Raw genomic sequence first — 17,489 nt, 5'->3', positions numbered from 1 at the left:
TTTGGAAGCCATTTTGTTTTCACGAAGTAAAGGCATTTTTTTTTTTTTTACTGAACATTTTTTCCAACAATCTGCTAGCCGAATTACGCTTATACTACCACTTTTATGGAACAAAAATGCTTAATCATGACGAAGATTAGGTGCGGAATTGGAAGAAAGTGCAGAATAGCAAACTGCTTGCCGCGTTTTTAAGAATTGCACATACACAGTATTATCCATGTACACGTCGACCTACTTTCACTTAAAAAAAACATCCCAGAATTGCACAAAAATGGCATTGCGCACGCTCTTGACTTTATCCATGTACACTACTAAAGTCCTAGCTAGTAACTTTTATCGCCTTACCAAAATGTCGCCAAACCACCTGTTACCATATTTCAAAGATTAGCTGGATTTTCTTCCGTGTCATATTTCAAAAATAAATACAGAAGAAAATTAAAAGTTGAACCTAATTTACGGTTAAAACGAAGTGAAATAAGACTAGACATAAAGAAATGGATCCCCCCCTAAAGAGGCCCAAATTTCCCACTCAATTTTAGAATGAAAGTATTGTAACTTAAATTTTGATAATTAAAATGGTAACGAATTTTCAACCTAATATTTTTATGTGTGCGTATTTAATACGAATATCCAATAGATTGTGGAAATGGAATTTTTTTTTTAAATATTTATATTGAGAAATTGAAAAATAATCACTGCAAATTCTAATGGTAATACTAAGTGTTTTCAATTTTTGTTTAGATAGCACGCGTTAGTCGAAAAGTTAAGAACCCACTGTCTTAATTCATTATTTGATACTTTTGTTGAGTGAATCGACGAGTTTGGCGACATTCCTAACTTTCAAACCTGGATTTTGAAAATTTCCAAATTCGCTGAAAGCTATGTATTAAGCTAAATCTCGATATATTTTACAGTTTTTTTAGCTTCCTACCAATAGAAGAATAGCAGCTAATGTTTTTACTATTATGTATTTCTAAATGAATATATTCACGGAAATTATTTCAGAAAAATTGAGAGTTCAAGGTTAAAAGATCTTAGATTTGTTCTCGCTCATGAGACTCTTAATGTTTGCTTTCAGTAATCACAGAATAATTTTAAATTGAGCATATCTTTGGAATTTCCGATATACAGTCTCATGCGCTGGAGATAAAATATTTTTTTTTTTCTGTACAACGTTGCCATTGATCGCTTTGAAGTCCTTGAGTTTGGTAATCAAAAATTCGTTAAAGTTTCACAAAATATGAAGAAAATAAAACACATTCCAAATTTCAAATTTTGGATTCCAGATGCCTATATTTGCAGTAGGGTTACGTGAATCAAAATTGGATGGCTCTAGCTACCGTTGTTTTATCACAATGCTAGAAACATACATACATTGATGCAGATTATTCATTATTTAATTTCTTCAAATGTAATACAGGTATATTTGGTGGCAACAGTTTGGAAAGAGAAACAGACATTCAGAGTGATTCGACGCAAAATCGCAAAACGAAAACGATTTAAAAACGCCCCTATATTTACACATATAAGGGAAAGAAGAACAATAAAAGTGTAGTATACACAAGATGCATATTTTACGCAAATGTGTAATGCCGTAGTTTCGTGAAGATAATTTTAGACAGTTAATTCGTTGCGTTGTTAAATATGAGAATTTAACTTATCTGTACTTGAGAAAAGCTGCAATTTAAATGTTCAGAAATATCTTCCACGTTAGCTTTCATCTCGTGACAGAAAGTAAACTGGTGGAAAATAAGCTTCGTCGTGTTCATTATCGGACGATAGGCTACATTCATTTAGGAATAACAGGAATTCTGAAAGCAAGGGTTTTAAACAGAAATAGTCACATATGAAATGCACGAATTGGCTTTGGAATTTTGTTTCTACTAACAAATTTAGTCAGAAAGGCAGCATGTTAGGTAAGCGAACAAGTTTCAGTTTTCTTACCGAGTTGTTAATTTAATAGTCTAGTAAAGCCAGCATTCGAATTCCGAGAAATGTTATCAGATAATGACGAACTGAGGAGCGAATTCTAGATATAAATTCTAGGGCAGTCTTTGCACATAGTAGTCGCATAGCGTATTCACTAATTACAGCATTTGTCATGTAAGGGAAGACACCTGTAGGATAAGGAGATTTGAAAGGTTATATTCAACTATGTTATTTTAAGTTTTAATTGTTTGTTATATGGCCAATGTTGTGTCTATCGCTTAAATTTCCTAATTTAAAACTAGAAAAATAATTAAATATCAATATTAGGGAAATAGAGAAATATATATAGGAAAGAAAAACAAGAAAGCAAAATTAAAAATCCGGAAGCTTTTAGATTTTATATTACACCCAAAGTGCGCTTTCTAAACGTTTTTTGTGCGCTACTTTTATTTATTAAATATCATATTCTTCGCACTTAAACGCCCACCAGCGGCCGAGCGGTAAAGTCGCTGAACACTGGTAGTTCGGTTCGAGGTTCGAATCCCGCGAACGGGCTGGCTGCATGGGCGTTTTCGTGGTTTTCCCCATGTGTAACGTATATACGAGCCAGTTTCCCTTAGAATGTCCTCCACGAAGGCATCCCTCGAGGCTTTGCCATAATCACAGACTTCGCACTTAAACCACAAAATTCAACAGTAATGTCACAAAATAATTTAAAATGAGCATACCTTTAGAATTTACGATGCACAGTCTGGCGCGCTGGAGATAAATTTTTTTTTCCCGTACAGTGTTGCCATTGCTCGCTTTAAAATCGTTTAATTTGTTAATCAAATATTCGTTAAGTGTTCCAAAAATGAAAATTGATAACAAAACGAATTTTAAATTCAAATTCGGGCTTCCACATGCCCATATTCTACTATTCATATTCAAATTTTGATGGCTCTAGGTACCGTTGTTTTATCAGAATGCGAGAAACGTGCATACATTTATGCAAATTCTTCATTATTTAATTTCTTTGAATATAATACAGGCCGATAATATTTGGTGGCAACCATTTGAAAAGTGAAACGGCGTTTATAGCGAACCAGTGTAAAATGGCAAAACGAAATTAATAGCTCTTCTTCCCTCTTTGGGCCCAGAAAAACTTTACAATTAGTGAATTTTAAAAATTTATTCCATTAGAGGTAAAAATTAAAATCCTGCGCTATTGCTGGAAAGATAATATTTAGTTTAATAAACCAGTGCAGAATATAAAGGAAATTGTCTGCTAGGAAAGTGGAATTTAGAAAGCAAATGTGCACTTTTGTTGGAATAAATAATTGGAATTTGTAAATAAGTGCACTGGAATTGCCAACGAAAATGTTAAAGAGTTAATGTTAATGTTAAATTTGATAATGATTGCTGAATCCATAGAAAGTTCCCTGCGTATCAATGGGAATTGGAAACTCTCCAGATAACCGTTGAATAACTCAACGAAAGCGCGGTTCATCATCTCGCATGTATGCACAATAAATACCTTTTTCAGTTTTAGATCTCTGTTCAATTTTTTTATGTTTATTTTTAATTTAATTTTAAATAATAGGATATCCGTGGGTCGAGGAGTTTTCTCGCATATCTGAATGGGTAGGGTGTAAAACGGATATTCTAAAATTTAATAGAAATATAAAATTGAAAAGGGATTTGTTCAGATACGACGAATTGCTCTTTCCTTGATTCAGGGTTGTATGGAGAGGTTCCGCTTCTCCTTGATAAGTAGGGATCTTTCTATGCAATCAGCAACAATTCTCTTATTTTATTCTTTTCTTTTACATTTTAATTAGCAATTCCAGTGTATTCATAATTATTGCCGCAGTAAAGCACATTTGCTTTTCTAAATGGCCAATCATTTATTACCACAATAGTGCAGATTTAAGACACAGTGACACACCGAACAAATACTAATTCAGAAGTCAAACAACAAAAATCAGCGTTATATTTTCAGAATTTTCACAGGACTAGTTTCGATGGTTTTACCGAACCACCATCCTCAGCTGCAAAACCGCAAATGAACAAGATAGGAAATAGTGATTAGATAGATACGTAGGGATTATTCTCCCATCAATAAAATTCCGAGTTCCATACTCAAGGACTCCATTCCGGATATGAATTCCTGGGGTATTTATAGGATTCCTTGCCAGTGTGGTTTAATTTACATTGGCCAAACTAAGAGAGTCTTAAAATTTCGCGTCGAGGAACATGAGGCATACGTTAGAAAAAAGGAAACACAGAAGTCTTCTGTTGCCCAACATTGTTGGTCCGAAAATCACACTTTCAATTTTTCTGCTGCCAAAATTATTCAAAAAACATCTTCCATTGGAGAACTGGATTTTCTAGAGGCATTTCACATTCAAAAAAATCTTTCTGTTCTAGTTAACGATCCTAACTCCAATCCATCTTTGCCTTTGGCCTTTAAAGAAATTATGTTTTAGTTCTGGTTTCACCAACAGATGGCGCCACTCGCTTATTCTTGTCCAGATTTTTTTATCTTATCTAATCATTATTTCTTATTTTGTTCATTTGCGGTTTTGCAACTTAGGATGGTGGTTCGGTGAAACTATCGAAAATAGTCCTGTGAAAATTTTGAAAATGTAACGCTGATTTTTGTTGTTTGACTTCCGAATTAATGCAGATTTGCTTTCTAAATTTCACTTCGAGTTTTCTAGGGGAGAGTTTTCTTTATATTGTTGATTACTTTATATATACAGTATGTTTCCGAATTCGACCGAAATATTCAGGGGGGTAACAGTAGGCAACAAGTGTATGAAAATTACCATAGAACATGTTGCCTCAAATCACATTTAGTGAGAGAAAATCTCAAAAATAGTTATGAAAGATGTGACTTCCAATGGAACAAAACTGACCACTAATCAGTATAAAAACATTTATTTGATGAAAAGCAACGTTATAGTGCATCAAAGTCAGAAAGCAGAAGACTAGATAGGTGTATGGGAATGGTTCGAAGGTGCGTCTGCGAAGGTCATTGCACTGGACTTGGCGATGTACCCGGTGTCTTTTACATTTTAATTAAGAATTCCAATGTATTTATTAAATTCAAGTTATGAAATCCAGCGTATTTATTTATTTTAATTAACAATTCTAGTATATTCCAGTGTAAGCAACGACGTTTCGTGCTTTCAGATTCTCAAGTGTTTCTACAGGCGTCTGATAATCAACCGATTCCAAGTGGCACGGATCTCATTCTCTTGAATTTCTTCTTCATGGACACCTGTAATCAGTTGTTTATCAGACACCTGTGGATACGACAGAGGATCTAAGAACGCGAGGATCATCCTTGCTTCAGCAGATATTGCCGGCATACAGGATACGTTTTTTTTATTTGAAAACATACAGACTCCCCGTCCACCCCATATGTACAACATGGGGTTTACAGAAGTAAGTTAACAAGGACATTAAAAGTTACATGCATAAATAAAACGAACAAAAGCAGAGAACAGCAGTCTGGACTTCACGGAAACAGATAAGTTCACTGGCCAAGTCACTCCGAACATTTTCACTACCAGGGGCCGAGCGGTAAAGTCGCTGAACACTGTTAGTTCGATCCGAGGTTCGAATCCCGCGAACGGGCTGGCTGCATGGGCGTTTTCGTGGTTTTCCTCATGTGTAACGTGTATACGAGCCAGTCTCCCTTAAAAAGTCCTCCACGAAGGCATCCCTCCCTTAAGGCAGATAGCTCTCGAGTGCTTTGCCGTAATTTAATAAAACCAAATCTTGCGTTAGGGTTGCTGCAATTATTTTTGGCAGCACTGGCATCAACAGTAATTTGGCGATTTTTTACGGCCCTCAAAACCGAAAGTACCCAATTTATTATCGCTGTATACACAGTTTTCTGGATATACACAGTATTCTTGAATATATGTGGATAATTGAGATAAATATATGTATATACACAAGTCCTATAACAAATATTTGCATATGTTTCGATTTCTTCATGAAATTGTTCAAAGCATGTCACACCTTTTTGATAGAAGCACAAACCAACTTCGCAAGGTTTTACACACAAAACTTGTTTTGTGATGACTTCTTGTTTTGTGCTTCTGAAAGGATGACTCGAGCTACTGGAAATAGAAAATGAGGTTACTGATAAAATTCCTGCCTGAGCTCACAAAAATTTTAAGATGCCCATATTAGGTCTTTTATAGCACAAACCACACCTCACCCTCAGTACTGCTTTGTTTGAATTCATTTCCCCCAAAACAGCAGAAACAGAAAACGTATACAACAGATGTTTTCTCCTAAGAACGGATGTTCTGATGCGTAATAGCATGAGATCGCTAAAGGCGCAGTGTTCCCGCTAATGGAACACCCTGTTTTATTCAATGATTCTGGGCTTGCTTTTCGTATGAAAAATTTAAAAAAAATATAGAACAGATAATATACAGCCATTAAAATTATACAGAAATGTTTTTTGAAACAATTTCTTTTTTTATATCACCAAAAAAAAAAAAATTACTTGAAAACAAGTGGATTTTAATAACACATCATAGGTGAAAATTCTGGGTCTCCTTGTGATATGCTGCCATCTACTGTTCAAAAAAGAAAAGTTCAAAGTATATTATAAAGGCATTTTTATACATTTACGGTTGAATTGAATGGGGGGTCTTCCATGTAGTGGAACACTGAGCAACAAAAGGTTTTAAAGGGCGACTGGGGATTAGGGGGCCCAATTGTCAAATCCAATGGTGACGAACTATTTTCCCCCATTTTTAATTCGTACAAAAATCGTAGAACCTTTCGTTTTTTTTTTTTTTTAAGCAGGACCCATGAAAAATACCCCGTGTCCTCTCTGGGACTCGATCCATAGATGTCTCGAATGCGTGCAGAGTGTGCTACTGTTACACCACGGAGGCTTGCGGAAAGGTGGAGTAAAGTACCTTACAAATTGTTTGATAATAATTGTAACTTCTACTCGTAACAATACTTTTTTCCCTTATATAGACTGGCCTTTCACACGGATAATTGTTGATAATGCGTTTTGCGAGAAAGAACATTAAGCACCCTTTTAATGGTACACGAGTTACATAAATTCCCAAATAAATACTAGTATAAGAAATTCAGAATTTTGTTTGTACCGTACATGAATCTGGTGAAGATGTGTACCATGTTTCAAATTATCAATTCATAGATACCAACTAGCAACATTTACCTCTATTTCCCTAAGTTTCTCATCTGGCATTTAAATGACTCTTCAGGCTTAACATAGTATATTTCATTAATAAGACTTGGAATGAAATTGATAAACTGATATGTTGTATTCCCAAATGGCTGGACACTTAGAGTCGGGGGGAGTGGCCAATGCACATATGGGGTGATTTGGCCATCTCGTCACTGACCAGGGTGCATTGCAGGGAGCGACCGAATTACACCCTCATGAGATAGGGGAAATTCAGTTCCAGTTTTGATGGAGAACAATCCCTAAGACGAATCTTCCCCTCCCGCCAAATCTCTCATAAGGACATTCAACTCTCTAGCATTTAAAATGCCTACGCAGAGATTATGCACATGCAATCATCCAAGCCTTCTCCGGGATTTGAATACGTCGCTAAGCATTATGTCGATCAGGACAGCCTGATATTGATGCATAGCTGGACCAAATTGATACTGGGCATTGCAAAGAAAAATTTTCAGGAGGGACAGAATACACCATGGCGATGGAAAAACACATAAAAATGCATGGCCGGAAACGCTTTCCTGACGTCTGTCATTGACGAGAGATTCATTGCAGTCATTTCTAATGTCGATGGATTAAAATCCGTATGCTGAGAAAAAATGGAAGTATACAGCTGCGGAAGTTACAGAATTTCTTCAGAATAAGTTGTGTAGCGATTATGTGTGAGTGTAACGATAACTAGGTGTAGCGATTCAAAGAACGTGGGAAAAAAAAAGAAAGTTGATGCTGAAAAGCAAAAGTGAGCTATGATGGGACATATTAGAATATAGAAGGCGTTTCAGCAAGTCGGTTACAAATTTTCAGGAGGGATAGAATACACCATGGCGATGGAAAAACACTTAAAAATGCATGGTCGGAAACGCTTTCCTGACGTAGTAGTTACGACACAAACCCCAAGAAACGAAGGACTAGAACAGGACGAGGATATATACTTATTATTCTTAGTACAGCAGAAACCAAGAAATACGAACGTCAATCGTCATCCTAGAATGTGTTCGAAATTACGACCTCAGACCGTGATGCAGGAAACGTGCTTCATGCATCTTACATGCATGCTACAGATCCTCCACGCGCCGGAGCTGTGAGGCCTGGGGCATTAATTTCGAACAGTTTCTTTAATGACAATCGTTGTCTGTTTATGTTCTTATTTGTTGGCTTTTGCTTTACTAGACATAAACATAATAAAACATGTTTTGTCACACTGGGGGTTCCTGTCCTTACTTTTTGGTGTTTTGTGTTGTCACTACTGCACCATAAAAGCGTTTCCGATCATGCATTGCTGTGTGATTTTCCATTGTCCAAGTGTACTCTATTGCTCCCGAAAGTTTGTAACCGATTTGCTGAAACACCCTGTAATATCTTGTTATTTAATAAATAAATATAATTATTGTTGAAGTGGCAACGCCATATTTCTATTAAAGCCGTTACTCAGCAACGTGAGATATTGTTTTAAAAAGATTAGAATTCTGAAGATTTTACCAGCTAGGAGTAGTATACAAATTTTACCACTTAAGAATTGTATGAAATTTGTCTATCACCGTGAACTAGAAATAAAATTTATGTTCTACTAAGAAGATTGTCTGTTTTGTAAATTACTGCAAAATACACTACAGTCTTAATTAATTGGAGGTTCCACCGAGATACTGGAAATTAGGAGTGCAATTATCAATTTCGATGGTGCTGGTCTCCTAATCCCAGAAATTTACTGAATTTTTTAGATCAAGTTTGCTAATACCAATTACCAAGTTTGTTTATTTCAAGGAGAAATGGATGTAAGAAGTCTGCCGTTTTAAAGCCAGATTTGAAGCGGATCATTCAAAGGTCATCTTCTGTCCTTCTATAACTTGCGTCCGAGCAAAAACTGTCAAAAATAGGATAATGCTGATCTCTGAAGATAAGATTAACTTTTGGTTTTCTTAAAAAAGATTTTTCTGAATTTTAATACTTTGTTTCAGAATTATAGTTTATCGTGTAAGATTTTGTTTTAAATAACTGACACTAAAAATATTCAGCTTAAATTTATAATTGATATTTGTGGTAAAGAAGTATTTTAAAATTATTATTTATGCTTTACTTTTATTTGTATTGAAATTTTATGTTGATAATTGATATGTGTAAGCCATCCCGGCATTTATAAAAAAAAAGAACTGCTAGCTGAGTTTTTGAATTTGTTGCCAAGCAGGCGCGTGAAAATAAGTTCTCGCCATCCAGGCGTGTGGTAGATAGTAACGTCGTCCCGACGTATTACAGATTGTATATTCTAAAAGTTGTATTGCCAAACTGGCAAAAATTGTTTTTGTTATCGCAAACCAGGCGTGGAGATAGATAGTAAAATCGTCAAACTGACGTGGGTAAAATTCCATTGTATTGCCTAACTGGCAAAGGTGTTTATATAGTTATAGCTAACGAGGCTTGTGAATAGTGAGTTAAAACGTCAACCCGACGTAGTATTAAATTATTTTGTGTCAACCTGGCAAAGTTGTTTAAATAATTCTCTCCAATTGGTTAGTGTGAATTTCGTATTTGAGAAATCTCAAATACGAAAATACGATCTCAAGTAAAACGATCTCGAGAAGGAGATCGAAGTAGAGACATTTTTTCCCATTTCGGTGAAATGGGAAAAAAAGAAGAACTGTCTGTTAGAGTCTGACGAAGATATTTTACCGCAAGCTGATGAGGAAGACAAGGAACTTAAGAAAGTGATTAATGTTAATTCAAAGGAATTAATTGAATCTCAGCCTCAAAACAGAGATCTAGCCTCATTGCTTAGCGAAGCTAAAAGTGAAAATTTCGGAAGTGATTTCAAAGTAAAGAAGAACGGGCTGTTGATGAAAAAGAAATTAGATATAAAAATAGAAATAAAAGGGAAATAATTGTTATTCCTGAAAAATATAGGGATCAAATGCAGAACTACACAACTTTGATGGAGAACCAAACAAATAATATTGCCAAAACTCAGGGTAATTTGGTCAATACTCACCCTCCTAAAAGTCAAGCTTCTGTCAATGCTTCACGGAAATCTGACAAACAGTTTAAGCGTTCATCTCTTCATGAGAAAACTGAAGTTATTTATATGGAAGTTGACTCACCTTATTTACCTGGTGATTCACCTTCTATGGATAATGTGTGGGATTATTCCTCTACAAGTTCCCCAGTTCCTTCTCCAAAAAGCAAAGATGTGTTTGACAGTTTGTTAACAGCAGATCAAAGAACTTCTGATAAAAGAACTCATGAAGGTGCTTCGAAAGCTAAGAAATTAAAAATATGTTCAGAATCTACGTTCACGTCAGAAAACTTAGCAAAGAGGCACAAACATGATAAAGGATACTCAAAGTTGCCACATTCAATGAGAGTGCAAGTAGCAGATAAGAACAGAGATTCATCTCGCAAAGAGCAAAAACTATCTTACAAGAAAGAACTGACAAAATTAAACGATTCTCAGTTAAAAGTTCCAGATGAATTGCCAAGTTCTGGAGTTGAGATGCAAGTCAAAGAGAAGTTTTTAGAGAAACTAAACAGACAAGAGCGAGTTGTTGAAGAAGCAAAACTGCCACAAAAGCCTTTGTCACACTCGCATGATTTCAATAAGGAGTTTATTTTACAAATTGATGTTTCGGACTCTGGTATGGGTGTAATTTTAGCTCAAAAAGATGAACGAGACAATGAACATCCAGTATTATACCTCAGTAAGAAGTTTACAGAAACTGAAAAAAAGTACTGTACCACAGAAAGGGAATGCGCCGCCATAATATTTGCTGTAAAGAAACTTCAATGTTATTTAGACGGGCATACTAAATTCCTCATCATGACCGATCATAATCCCTTAGTTTGGCTCAAAAATAATGTGAGTTTAAATCCACGACTTATGAGATGGGCACTGGTACTACAACCCTACAATTACACGATCGTTCTTCGAAGTGGTAAAAACCATAAAAGTGTAGACGCATTAAGTCGTACTCCCTGGCCTGATTAAATAATTTGTTTCTCTATATAGATAAAAAAAATATTTTGTTCCTTCCTTTCTTCCTCACTTATTATGTTATAACTTGTATTTCAATTCTGTATTGTGCTAATATTGTTGTTTTGGAAAAAAAAAAAAAAAAAAAAAAAAACGTAAACTTTAATTTATAAAAATATAATTTAAAGTTTATCTGGAGGGGGGAGAGGTTGTAATATCTTGTTATTTAATAAATAAATATAATTATTGTTGAAGTGGCAACGCCATATTTGTATTAAAACCGTTACTCAGCAACGTGAGATATTGTTTTAAAAAGATTAGAATTCTGAAGATTTTACCAGCTAGGAGTAGTATAAAAATTTTGCCACTTAAGAATTGTATAAAATTTGTTTATCACCGTGAAAAAACGTAAACTTTAATTTATAAAAATATAAATTAAAGTTTATCTGGAGGGGGGAGAGGTTGTAATATCTTGTTATTTAATAAATAAATATAATTATTGTTGAAGTGGCAACGCCATATTTGTATTAAAACCGTTACTCAGCAACGTGAGATATTGTTTTAAAAAGATTAGAATTCTGAAGATTTTACCAGCTAGGAGTAGTATAAAAATTTTGCCACTTAAGAATTGTATAAAATTTGTTTATCACCGTGAACTAGAAATAAAATTTATGTTTTACTAAGAAGATTGTCTGTTTTGTAAATTACTGCAAAATACATTACAACCCTATATATTCAAGCTTTCAGGCTGCATGTATTTACAAATTGTGTTAAAAAGTAACGAGATTATAGCTTCTCTCTGAAATTGCAACGTTCACCATGTAAATACATTAAGTTATTTTAAGCAGGAGGTATGAAAAATGTGCAACGAGGACCAGGACCTCTCGAAAACGTGTCGAGTGTACTACCGTTACACCACGAAGACATGCAGAAAGAAGGCAGAAAACACTCCCCCTTTAAAAAACCGACTGTGGTAGGGGACCCAAACGCCAAATCATGGTGGTGACGAATTAGTGTTCGCCACTTTTTAGTTCGTGCGCTACTGTAGAATCATTAGGATTTTTGAAGTAGAAAACGCAAAAAATGAGGGTTAAAAGCCAACTCGCGTTAATTACCCCTGTGTAGTCTCGCCTTATTATTTAGCCTAGGCTTAGTTTTCATTTTATAATTCTGTATTGAAAAATTACAGCCAAAAGTATTGCCTAAGTTTCTTAAGCACTAGGAATGCCGATGGAGAATCCTTTATTGAGTTGAATAAAAGAGCCTTTTCACCCTTCGTACGCACTGTTATTAATACCGTTAATCTTAGCGAACAGCCGCTTCGCAGTTCAGGTATGGATCTATCCAGCAAAAGGAACTTTAATTTAGCTAGAGTCTTACAATTATTGTAAGTCTGCCAATTATCCAAGGGGTAGGTTAGCCCAGAAGGGACATTTGTCTCAAAACAGCATTTTGCGTGGAGTAACTATCAACGATCGTATCACTTTTCAAACTGTTGCCACCAAATATTATCACCCTGTATTATATTTAAAGAAATGAAATAACGAAGAATCTGCATGGATGTATATATATATATATTTCTCGCACTGTAGAAAAAGATACCTAGAGCCATGAGATTTCGAATAACACAGTCTACCATCCGAATATGGGCACCTGGAAGCCCTATTCTTGAATTTCGCATTTCTTTAATTATCTGCTTCATATTTTTTAAATTTTAACGAATTGCAGCTCAACGATTCCAAAGCGAGCGGTGGCAACACACCGTACGGAATAAAATATTGTAATCTACAGCATCGGAAATTTAAAAGTTATGATGTGTTTTAATGCCTTTAACCCAAAGATGCGTTAGTCCAAATGCTCTCGAAACGCGCATGTATCTGTAAATGAAAAACAAAATTGTCCCTTTAGGCGTAATATAAAATCTGAAAGTTTTCAGAATTTTTTTTATGTTCCTTGTTTAAGTTATAAAATACATAAAAAGTAATCTAAATAAATTGTTATCGAAGATCCTTAATTTTTTTAAAATTCCTATTTCGAAATATTCCTCGTCGAAATATTGGATGACACGAAAAAACTGAAATAACATAAATTTAAAGAGTTTTTAAAATTATTGTACATTTTATATCCGCGTGCTTATTAGGATTAAACTATTTTTACGATTAGCGACTCCTCAACATAATCGCGAATGGGCAATTTTTCCCCCACCCCAGTTAGGGCAATTTATTCCCACTCCACTTGGGGCAATTTTTTTCCCACCACAGTTGGGGCAATGTTTCCCCCACCCCAGTTGGGGCAATTTTTCCCCAACCCAGTTGGGGCAATTTTTTCCCACCCCAGTTAGGGATATTTTTTTCCCACCCATGTTGGGGCAACTTTTTCCCACCCCAGTTCGGGCAATTTTCCCCCACCCCAGTTGGGGCAATTTTTTCCCACCCCAGTTAGGGCAATTTTTTCCCACCCCACTTGGGGCAATTTTTTCCCACCCCAGTTGGGGCAATTTTTTCCACCTCAGTTAGGGCAATTTTTTCCACCCCAGTTAGGGCAATTTTTTCCACCCAGTTGGGGCAATTTTTTCCCACCCCAGTTGGGGCAGTTTTCCGCCACCCCACTTGGAGCATTTTTTGCCACCCCACTTGGGGCAATTTTTTCCCACTCCAGTTGGGGCAACTTTTCCACACCCCAGTTGGAACAATGTTTCCCCCACCCCAGTTGGGGCAACTTTTTTCCCACCCCAGTTGGGGCAATTTTTTCCCACCCCAGTTGGGGCAACTTTTCCCACCCCAGTTGGGGCAATTTTTTCTCCCACCCCAGTTACATGCTCCGTTTGTTGACTTGGTCAATCGCCTGATTTTCATAGAAGTTGGCTAACGAAAACCTAATGCAAAGATTCGAAAGGAAATCATTTAATTCTGCATGTATTTTTGAGCCCAGTCTCAAAATTGCTTAGAAGGACTAAAAGCATTTTCAATTCTGCTTCAAAAGAAACTAATGCGCATGTATCTGTATTTTTATGTTAATTGCTTAATTTATAAAATACATAAAAAGTAATCTAAATAAATTGTTATCGAAGATCCTTAATTTTTTAAAATTCCTACTTCCAAATATTCCTCGTCGAAATATTGGATGACACGAAAAAACTGAAATAACATAAATTTAAAGAGTTTTTTAAATTATTGTATATTTTATATCCGCGTGCTTATTAGGATTAAACTATTTTTACGATTAGCGACTCCTCACCATAATCGCGAATGGGCAGTTTTTTTGCATCCCAGTTGGGGCAATTTATTCCCACTCCACTTGGGGCAATTTTTTTCCCACCGCAGTTGGGGCAATGTTTCCCCCACCCCAGTTGGGGCAATTTTTTCCACCCCAGTTAGGGATATTTTTTTCCCACCCCAGTTGGAGCAATTTTTTCCCACCCCTGTTGGGGCAATTTTTTCCCAACCCAGTTGGGGCAAATTTTCCCACCCCAGTTAGGGCAATTTTTTTCCACCCCAATTGGGGCAATTTTTTTGCCACCCCACTTGGGGCAATTTTTTCCCACTCCAGTTTGGGCAATTTTCCCCCACCCCAGTTGGAACAATGTTTCCCCCACCCCAGTTGGGGCAATTTTTTCCCACACCAGTTGGGGCAATTTTTTTCCCCACCCCAGTTGAGGCAATTTTTTCCCACCCCAGTTGGGGCAATTTCTTCTCCCACCCCAGTTGGGGCAATTTTCCGCCACCCCACTTGGGGCATTTTTATTGCCACCCCACTTGGGGCAATTTTTTCCCACTTCAGTTTGGGCAATTTTTCCCTACGCCAGTTGGAACAATGTTTCCCCCACCCCAGTTGGGGCAATTTTTTCCCCACCCCAGTTGGGGCAATTTTTTCCCACCCCAGTTGGGGCAAATTTTCCACACCCCAGTTGGGGCAATTTTTTCCACACCCCAGTTGGGGCAATTTTTTCCCACCCCAGTTGGGGCAATTTTTTTCCCACCCCACTTGGGGCAATTTTTTTCCCACCCCAGTTGGGGCAATTTTTTCTCCCACCCCAGTTACATGCTCCGTTTGTTGACTTGGTCAATCGCCTGATTTTCATAGAAGTTGGCTAACCAAAACCTAATGCAAAGATTCGAAAGGAAATCATTTAATTCTGCATGTATTTTTGAGCCCAGTCTCAAAATTGCTTAGAAGGACTAAAAGCATTTTCAATTCTGCTTCAAAAGAAACTAATGCGCATGTATCTGTATTTTTATGTTCCTTGCTTAATTTATAAAATACATAAAAAGTAATCTAAATAAATTGTTATCGAAGATCCTTAATTTTTTTAAAATTCCTATTTCGAAATATTCCTCGTCGAAATATTGGATGACACGAAAAAACTGAAATAACATAAATTTAAAGAGTTTTTAAAATTATTGTATATTTTATATCCGCGTGCTTATTAGGATTAAACTATTTTTACGATTAGCGACTCCTCACCATAATCGCGAATGGGCAGTTTTTTTGCATCCCAGTTGGGGCAATTTTTCCCCCACCGCAGTTGGGGCAATTTATTCCCACTCCACTTGGGGCAATTTTTTCCCACCGCAGTTGGGGCAATGTTTCCCCCACCCCAGTTGGGGCAATTTTTTCCCACCCCAGTTAGGGCACCTTTTTTCCCACCCCAGTTCGGGCAATTTTTTCCCACCCCAGTTGGGGCAATTTTTTTCCCACCCCAGTTGGGGCAACTTTCTCCCACCCCAGTTACATGCTCCGTTTGTTGACTTGGTCAATCGCCTGATTTTCATAGAAGTTGGCTAACGAAAACCTAATGCAAAGATTCGAAAGGAAATCATTTAATTCTGCATGTATTTTTGAGCCCAGTCCTAAAATTGCTTAGAAGGACTAAAAGCATTTTCAATTCTGCTTCAAAAGAAACTAATGCGCATGTATCTGTATTTTTATGTTCCTTGCTTAATTTATAAAATACATAAAAAGTAATCTAAATAAATTGTTATCGAAGATCCTTAATTTTTTTAAAATTCCTATTTCGAAATATTCCTCGTCGAAATATTGGATGACACGAAAAAACTGAAATAACATAAATTTAAAGAGTTTTTAAAATTATTGTACATTTTATATCCGCGTGCTTATTAGGATTAAACTATTTTTACGATTAGCGACTCCTCAACATAATCGCGAATGGGCAATTTTTCCCGCACCCCAGTTAGGGCAATTTATTCCCACTCCACTTGGGGCAATTTTTTTCCCACCACAGTTGGGGCAATGTTTCCCCCACCCCAGTTGGGGCAATTTTTCCCCAACCCAGTTGGGGCAAATTTTTCCCACCCCAGTTAGGGATATTTTTTTCCCACCCATGTTGGGGCAACTTTTTCCCACCCCAGTTCGGGCAATTTTTCCCCACCCCAGTTGGGGCAATTTTTTCCCACCCCAGTTAGGGCAATTTTTTCCCACCCCACTTGGAGCATTTTTTTCCACAACAGTTGGGGCAATTTTTTCCCACCCCAGTTGGGGCAGTTTTCCGCCACCCCACTTGGAGCATTTTTTTGCCACCCCACTTGGGGCAATTTTTCCCACTCCAGTTTGGGCAATTTTTCCCCACCCCAGTTGGAACAATGTTTCCCCCACCCCAGTTGGGGCAACTTTTTTCCCACCCCAGTTGGGGCAATTTTTCCCACCCCAGTTGGAGCAATTTTTTCCCACCCCAGTTGGAGCAATTTTTTCTCCCACCCCAGTTACATGCTCCGTTTGTTGACTTGGTCAATCGCCTGATTTTCATAGAAGTTGGCTAACGAAAACCTAATGCAAAGATTCGAAAGGAAATCATTTAATTCTGCATGTATTTTTGAGCCCAGTCTCAAAATTGCTTAGAAGGACTAAAAGCATTTTCAATTCTGCTTCAAAAGAAACTAATGCGCATGTATCTGTATTTTTATGTTAATTGCTTAATTTATAAAATACATAAAAAGTAATCTAAATAAATTGTTATCGAAGATCCTTAATTTTTTAAAATTCCTACTTCCAAATATTCCTCGTCGAAATATTGGATGACACGAAAAAACTGAAATAACATAAATTTAAAGAGTTTTTTAAATTATTGTACATTTTATATCCGCGTGCTTATTAGGATTAAACTATTTTTACGATTAGCGACTCCTCACCATAATCGCGAATGGGCAGTTTTTTTGCATCCCAGTTGGGGCAATTTATTCCCACTCCACTTGGGGCAATTTTTTTCCCACCGCAGTTGGGGCAATGTTTCCCCCACCCCAGTTGGGGCAATTTTTTCCACCCCAGTTAGGGATATTTTTTTCCCACCCCAGTTGGGGCAATTTTTTTCCCACCCCAGTTGGGGCAATTTTTTCCCACCCCTGTTGGGGCAATTTTTTC

The sequence above is a fragment of the Stegodyphus dumicola genome, chromosome 9 (genome assembly GCF_044657685.1).
Source record: "Stegodyphus dumicola isolate Sdum_Otavi_A_Nest chromosome 9, ASM4465768v1".
In the NCBI taxonomy this organism is placed as follows: domain Eukaryota; kingdom Metazoa; phylum Arthropoda; class Arachnida; order Araneae; family Eresidae; genus Stegodyphus; species Stegodyphus dumicola.
The sequence above is the reverse complement of the archived record's forward strand: the minus strand, read 5'-3'. Positions refer to the sequence as shown.